Below are 8,721 nucleotides of genomic sequence, written 5' to 3' on the forward strand. Positions count from 1 at the left end.
GTGTGTATAATCCATGGACTCAACATTAGTCAAAAGAACTCATATACTTATTGCAAAAATTTAGCTGTCATCAAAAATCAAGTACTACGCGCATGCTCCTAGGGGGGTAGATTGGTAGGAAAAGACCATCGCTCGTCCCCGACCGCCACTCATAAGGATGCACAAGCAAGGTACACTTCATGTTTCAAATTTGTTACACAACTTCAACCATACGTGCATGCTACGGGACTTGCTAACTTCAACACAAGCATTCCTTAAATTCATAATCACCCAACTAGCATGACTTTAATATCACTACCTCCATATCTCAAAACAATTATCAAGTATCAAATTGATCATAGCATCCAATTCACTTCCTATGATAGTTTTTATTATACCCAACTTGGATGCCTACCATTCTAGGACCAATTTTATAACCATAGCAAATACCATGCTGTTCTAAAAGACTCTCAAAATAATATAAGTGAAGCATGAGAGACTAATAATTTCTTCAAAATTAAGACACCACCGTGCTCTAAAAGATATAAGTGAAGCACATAGAGTATTGTAGCAAAATCTAATCAAAAAGGATTCTCCCAAAAGGTGTGTACAGCAGGGATGATTGTGGTAAACTAAAAAGCAAAGACTAATATAATACACGACGCTCCAAGCAAAACACATATCATGTGGCGAATAAAAATATAGCTCCAAGTAAAGTTACCAATGAACGAAGACGAAAGAGGGGATGCCTTCACGGGGCATCCCCAAGCTTAGGCTTTTGGCTATCCTTGAATATCTTGGGGTGCCTTGGGCATCCCCAAGCTTAGGCTCTTGCCACCCTTTATTCCATAGTCCATAAAAGCTTTACCCAAAACTTGAAAACTTCACAACACAAAACTCAACAGGAAATCTTATAAGCTTCGTTAGTGAAAGAAAACAAAACCACCACATAAGGTACTGTAATGAACTAATTATTTATTTATTTTGGTGTTAAACCTACTGTATTCCAGCTTCTCTATGGTTTATAAACTATTTTACTAGTCATAGATGCATCAAAATAAGCAAACAACACACGAAAAACAGAATCTGTCAAAACAGAACAGTCTGTAGCAATCTGTAACTAACGCAAACTTCTGGAACTCTAACAATCCTACCAAAATAGGAAGTCCTGGACAATTTGTTTATTGATTAGAAGAAAAAGGAATCAACACAAAATCATGTGACTGTGATTTAACAAAATTATATTCGTGCGTGCAAAGTTTCTGTTTTTCAGCAGAATCAAATCAACTATCATCATAGGTTATCCTATAGGTTCTACTTGGCAAAAACACTAAATAAAAGATAAAAACACATCTAAACAGAAGTTAGATGCAAGATTTATTGAATAACAGCAAGGAAAAATATTGGGTTGTCTCCCAACAAGCGATTTTCTTTAAATCCTTTTAGCTAGGCATTGATAATTTCAATGATGCTCACATGAAAGACAAGAATTGAAGCGCAAAGAGAGCATCATGAAACATGTGACAAACACATCTAAGTCTAACATACTTCCTATGCATAGGCATATTATAAGAAAACAAATTTGCAAGGCAAGCAAAAGCTAGCATATGCAAGGAAGAAGAAAGAGACGATAGCAATCTCAACATGATGAGAGGTAATTTAGTAAGATAAAAATTTCTACAACCATATTTTCCTCTCTCATAATAATTACATGTAGGATCATAGGAAAATTCAACAAAATAGCTATCACATAATATATTCTCAACACGATCCACAAGCATGCAAAGTTGACACTCTTCCAAGAAAGTGGGATTAACATTAACTAAAGTCATGAACTCTCCAAACCCACATTTAATAATATTGCAAACACTATTATCACATATTCATCATGGGGTTAAATAAATTTTCAAGGTTATAATAAGAATTACCCCAATCATGATCATTGAAACAAGTAGTAGACATAGCAAAACTAGCATCCCCAAGCTTAGGGGTTTGCATATTATTAGCACGATCAACATCAAGAGAATTTATAGGAAAATCATTGCAATCATGCTTTTTATTCAAGGAGTTATCGTGAATCTCTTCATAAATTTCTTCATCATAATTTTCAGATTCACAAATTTTGAGCAAAGCTTGATAAAGATTTAGTGCACAAAACTCACTAGCAATTGGTTCATCATAATTGGATCTCTTAAAAAGATTAGCAAGCGAATGAGGATCCATAGATCTTAGGTTCTCTGTTTAGCAATAAATAAGCATCTATTCCAACCAAACGAGCAAACGAAAGGGCAAGTAAAAGGGAGCGGAGGAGATTGGGAAAGAGAGTGCAAATAAAACAGCAAGGGTGAAGTGGGGGAGAGGAAAACGAGAGGCAAATGGCAAATAATGTAAATGCGAGGGAGATGGGTTTGTGATGGGTACTTGGTATGTCTTGACTTGAGCGAAGACCTCCCCGACAACGGCGCCAGAAATCCTTCTTGCTACGTCTTGAGCTTGCGTTGGTTTTCCTCGAAGAGGAGAGGGTGATGCAGCAATAGTAGCGTAAGTATTTCCCTCAGTTTTTGAGAACTAAGGTATCAATCCAGTAGGAGGCTCCTCAAAAGTCCCACGCACCTACACAAACAAACAAAGAACTCGCAACCAACGCAATAAAGGGGTTGTCAATCCCTTCACAACCACTTGCAAAAGTGAGATCTAATAAAGATAGTATGATAAGATAAATATATTTTTGGTATTTTATAATATAGATGCAAAAAGTAAAGATGCAAATAAGGGTATATTGGAAGCAAATATGATAAGAGATAGACCCGGGGCCATAGGTTTCACTAGTGGCTTCTCTCAAGATAGCATAAGTATTATGATGGGTGAACAAATTACTGTCGAGCATTTGATAGAAAAGTGAATAATTATGAGATTATCTAGGCATGATCATGTATATAGGCATCATGTCCGCAACAAGTAGACCGACTCCTGCCTGCATCTACTACTATTACTCCACACATCGACCGACTCCTGCCTGCATCTAGAGTATTAATTTCATAAGAACATAGTAATGCATTAAGCAAGATGACATGATGTAAAGGGATAAACTCAAGCAATATGATATAAACCCCATCTTGTTATCCTCGATGGGAACAATACAATACGTGCCTTGCAACCCTTTCTGTCACTGGGTAAGGACACCGCAAGATTGAACCCAAAGCTAAGCACTTCTCCCATGGCAAGAAAGATCAATCTAGTAGGCCAAACCAAACTGATAATTCGAAGAGACTTGCAAAGATAACTCAATCATACATAAAATAATTCAGAGAAGATTCAAATATTATTCATAGATAAACTTGATCATAAACCCACAATTCCTCGAATCTCGACAAACACACTGCAAAAAGAGTTTACATCGAATAGATCTCCACAAGAGAGGGGGAGAACATTGTATTGAGATCCAAAAAGAGAGAAGAAGCCATCTAGCTAATAACTATGGACCCGTAGGTCTGTGGTAAACTACTCACAACTCATCGGAGGGGCCAGGATGTTGATGCAGAAGCCCTCCGTGGTCGATTCCCCCTCCGGCAGAGTGTCAGGAAAGGCTCCAAGATGAAATCTCGCGGCAGAAGGTTACGGTGGTGGAAATTGTGTTTCGTCTCCTCCTGGATGTTTTCGGGGTACGTAGGTATATATAGGAGGAAGAAGTACGTTGGTGGCAGCCCGAGGGGCCCACGAGACAGGGGGGACATGCCCTATAGGGGGGGCGCGCCCTCCTATCTCGTGGGAGCCTCGGCTTCTTCTTGACTTGCACTCCAAGTCCTCTAGATCACGTTCGTTCCAAAAATCACGCTCCCAAAGGTTTCATTCCATTTGGACTCCGTTTGATATTCCTTTTCTTTGAAATACTAAAATAGGCAAAAAAAATAGCAATATGGGTTGGGCCTCCGGTTAGTAGGTTAGTCCCAAAAATGATATAAATGTGTAAAATAAAGCCCATAAACATCCAAAAGGGGTAATATAATAGCATGGAACAATCAAAAATTATAGATACGTTGGAGACGTATCAGCAACCCCTTCGACCTCCAGAAGAATCGGCTGGTACCCTCTCGTCAGACTTCAATGTTGACCCTGGCAGGAGCCATGGTTCATCCTTCGTACTGTAGACTGGAGAAACCTCATTACACGTTTCATCTTCATGCATGGCAGCGGAATGTACTAGATATAGACCACATCCCCTATGCTGCAATGGATGGCTACCTTTGTTTCAATATCTACAAGGGTTGGATGAAGAGCAACAGCCAAGTGTGCGGTTCAAGCAAAGAAGTATCGGCCAAGAGGAAGAGGGACAAGGACGAAGTCGAGGACGTGGACGATGACTCCGAGTAAGGTGGCAGTGTCGTTGCTCATGGTTGTTCAAAACTTCTAATGCAGTGTCTACCGGATTAGTTGCATAGTTTAATTTCAAGTGTGCTTAGTTTAATTTGAGGGGTGTGTTGTGCTGAGCCCCCAGCAGAACTATGTTATGTTTCTTCTCGTTACTTTAACTCTTCAGTATGTACATACTACTAGTATTTCTTTAATAGAATTTAGCACCCCAATTAAGCACGTACTAGCTTTTTTAATAGTACTATATGCATAATTTGGCGACGAGCCCTCTCTATATGTACCACCTTTTTTTAATTTCAATTTTTGCTCCATGGCGCAATCCATCGATAGTACTACTGTACAAAAGTATACATTTTTTAAAAGGCTAGAGTATTGTTCATCACATGTATAGCCAGTTAAATTCTCAACCTAGAACGACGTGCATGCCATGTGGTAAACCAATACGGAGGAAGTATAGTAAAAATGAGGTGATTTTACTGAGCGATCTGCGGGGGAGCATGGCCTGTCATGCGGTCCCACGTGTCATGATGTACCAAGGCGATGCGCGTGTCCCTCTTGAGGCAGAAGCAATACTATGTGGTTTGAGATGATGGCGAACCGAAGTGTGAAATAATAGTTGCTTCGTACGTCTGGGAAGGTGCGGCATTGTGATTTGACGTCTCATTGATCATTACTACTACTGGGCCGGTACGAGTGGGGTGCGTCCCCCCTGCTGTTCTGCACTGTTATTGGTGCTTGACACGTTGACCCGGTTGCTATATGTCCCACATGTCGGCGACAGGAAGTCCAGAATTCAGGAAAGGGAGCGTTGACGGAGGAGTATACTATAGAATTCATGAAAGGGAGCGACTTAGTTTTGGAAAAATCTATTTTTACGGAGTACGTACCCACTAGGGTTTATAGGGCTCATCTAAAAAACATTCGTTTTTCCGTTTGATAAGCCTCAATTCTACTATACTAGTAGTAGTGCCATTACATGTTGGATTTCGAGGTGCATTAGATCACCCGACGCAAGCAGTGTCAAGTGGAAACTAACCAATGCATGTACAAGTTCATGGAAACTTAGTGGTCATTCATGCATTCGTTCTAATTAATGCCTCGGTAAACATAACTTCTTGAGAAAAACGAGCGTACTAATTACTTGTGCAAACTACAAAATTAATTCGACCACTCACCGTCTACCTTGGTTGGAGAGATTTTGAAATTGAGCCATAAACTGGAAAGGAGGGAGTAGTAACTTTTGTCTCGATTACTATTTGTGGCCTTGTACAGATGCAAAATGTATTTTTTATAGTGGCCTTGTATAAGTAAATGGAGGGAGTACTAACCAAAGTACGTAGTAGGGACGAGGAGTAAACGAAGGGAGTAGTAAAATTTTCTCCTCGTGCTGCGAGCCACCGCGCGCGTGGGCGAGGGAGCGGGTGTAAAGGCATACAGTAGTAGTACTACTACTACTACTACTCGTAAGCAAGCTTCACCTCATCCTACGAGCCACTGCGCTCGTGGGCGGGGGAGACGGCGTACTAAGCAAGCTTCTCCTCGTTCTGTGAGTTGACATGACACATCAAAAGTACTCTAGTGTATAGAGTCTTGCCTCTAAGGTAGGCCCCACATGGTTTGCCTCTTTTTTTAATTTAATATAACGCGTCAAGTCGCAATTTGTTTGTTCACCCATGGTAGACAATCCTCCCTCCACCAAGTGGACAACCAGTACACGTGCCAAATTACCACGTGGTCTACCTTTTTCATACAAAAATAAGCTCCACCGTGTACCCGCGCGGGTGTGGCTGGGAAAGAGACGGGAGTACCTGTGCCGTGCGTGCACCTCTTCTCTTCGTGCACGTCCCCCACCTATGTGGGTGTGTGTGAGAGAGATACAAACCTAGACATAATGTGCCGTCCATCCCCATGCCTCCACCCAGTCCGACCACCAGTCACCACCACACCCCACTCCTCCTCACCTTATCTCTCATCTTTCTCCCTCCATTTTTATATACAAGGGGCCACTATCAAAATAACAATTTGCAGATATACAAGGCCACTAACACTAATCGATGCAACATTAATGGTGTTTGCCTCGTGGTACTAGCAAAGGAGGACATTAATTATCCCTTGCATGCATGCGGGAGTTTCTAAAAAATGCATCTTGATGTTCCGTGCAATGCACGGGCATCTTGCTAGTCCATGAAAACAACACATGGCAAAATTCCACGGCGAACGAGGGATTTGAATCTGTTGGGAGGGGCTGTTTGGATCTTGCTCGGGGTAGCTAAAATATTGGCGACCCTTTTGTCCACCGGTGCCTTTGCCACCGATGAACGAGGAATGGCTCGGGTACTCATGTTGTCATGCATCCTCCGGCGCGCACATTGGAGACGAGCTCGCACGATCTATGTTTTTTTGTCCCACAACGCCGCCCGAGCCGCACACATTATGATAGCAACTCAACCAACCAGACGAAATTCACGCAAACACGTAGACAAACTAATATTTCATATAAACAATGACGGAAATCATATAAAATACCGGATTTTCATACAAACATGACGGATTTCATTACATTCAAATGAACTACGCGGTGCTAGTTCTGGACAGCACATGTATATAATACCTGGCCTAAATGGTCGCCCACCGATCGATTTGTGTTCCTCATGTCCGGCAGCACGATCACCGGACTGCCGGGAGCCCCGGAGGTATATGCTTCAGCGCAAAGGATGGCTCGCTTCCCCACTGCCCAACTGATATCATTGGCTGGTGCCGAAGATGATGGTGGCCGGCACCGGTTCGAGTTAATCACCGGCCACTACTTCGCCATGGCCGGCACCGGCTCGAGTTCATCCTAACATTCCCCTCTTCCGTGGAGCCCATGCGGGGTCGACGAAGGTCCTCGCAACAAAAGGATCCGGCAAGACACCTGTTGTGTACGCCGGTGTCGCCTCCGCGGTGGCCTTCATGGGACCCAAGCGGCGGCGGCCTCCCGTGTTCTACTTCTCCTCGATGATGGCGGCGGACGCGGAGGCGCTGGCCACCGACTCGTCGCTCTCCATGCACCCGGCTTCTGTCGCTGCTTCATGGCGCGGCCGCCGGCATGGGAGTCTCGGCCACAGAAACGGGAGACGCGGTACGAGGCGGCGGCATGGACAGCAGCAACGACGCCCGTGCGCTGCTCCTCGTCGAGCTGGCCTGGAGCGGCGAGTTGCTGAACCGCACGCCGGCTTGGGGCGGCAACTGGCTCCGTCGGGCGAGGGGAGGGAGGTGGATCAGCGAGCTGCATAGCTCGTATCCGGCGGGCTACCCAGCCGGCTTGGATGCGGAATAACTACTCTTCGTAAGCCATTGTAAGAGTGGAAAAAATGGTGGAGGAGATAGGGGAGCGGCGGAGGTGTGCGATTCTTGGTCGGCATTTAGCCTTGTTTAAATAGGAGATTAAATAGACGGCGGATGGGAGGAGCTCGGCCGGCATTGCGTTTAACGACGGCCCGGTCATGAACGGACGTGTGTCCAGAGTGGGTTTCTCGGCTTCCACACGGGCGGGTTTCGTGGAGGCGTTTGAATGCAGCATGGAGGCGTGTTCAGCCGGGCATGCCGCGAGTGGCGCCCTCGACTCTGACCTAGGACACCGCGCCATTCTTCCACTGACGTGTGGGCTCTTTGGGTGCATGGCCTGCATGTCAGTGACCCAACGCAGGCAGCGCACAGCAGAGGAACCTTTGGTGGGCCAGGGCGGTCAGAAGCGGGCATTTCATAAACCGATAATTGTTCATTGAGTGTGACGTCATCTTTTTCATGTAGATAAGCCTACTATGTTGATAGCCCGTTCGATACATTGTGATTTATAAAGACTGCTGCAAACATCAATGTTCTATTTATCATAGATAAGATTGATTAATACCCGTGACAATCCATGTCCTTAACAAAGGGTGCATGCACGTATAGGTTGAGCGTGTGTCTTGCGTCGTGTGTTGTGTGCATGCAGGCGTGCGAGTGTTGCGTCCGTGCACGGGTACGTTTCAGTGTTGCATGCATGGGTGCATACGTGCATGTTCGTGAGTGCATGTGTACGTGTCAGTGTTGCACGCCAGCATGCATGCGTGTGTACGTTATGTGTACGTGTCAGTGTTGCACGCCTACATGCGTGCGTGTCTTGCGTGCGTGCATGTGTACGTGCGGGGTGAGGCTACACGTCAGTCGACTGACTTTTTCATCTCTGGTCATTAGATTTTCCAGCCGTTGGATACGAAATCAAGGGCCTCTAGTTTATCACCAAACTCCACCCCCTGAGCCGCCAGTCACCACCGGCCGAACCGCCAGCCCCCGCCACCCGCGGCCGGCCCGCCCTCCCCGAAACCACTCCCCACCGCCGGTCCGCCA

The sequence above is a fragment of the Triticum aestivum genome, chromosome 4B (assembly GCF_018294505.1).
Source record: "Triticum aestivum cultivar Chinese Spring chromosome 4B, IWGSC CS RefSeq v2.1, whole genome shotgun sequence".
Classification (NCBI taxonomy): Eukaryota; Viridiplantae; Streptophyta; class Magnoliopsida; order Poales; family Poaceae; genus Triticum; species Triticum aestivum.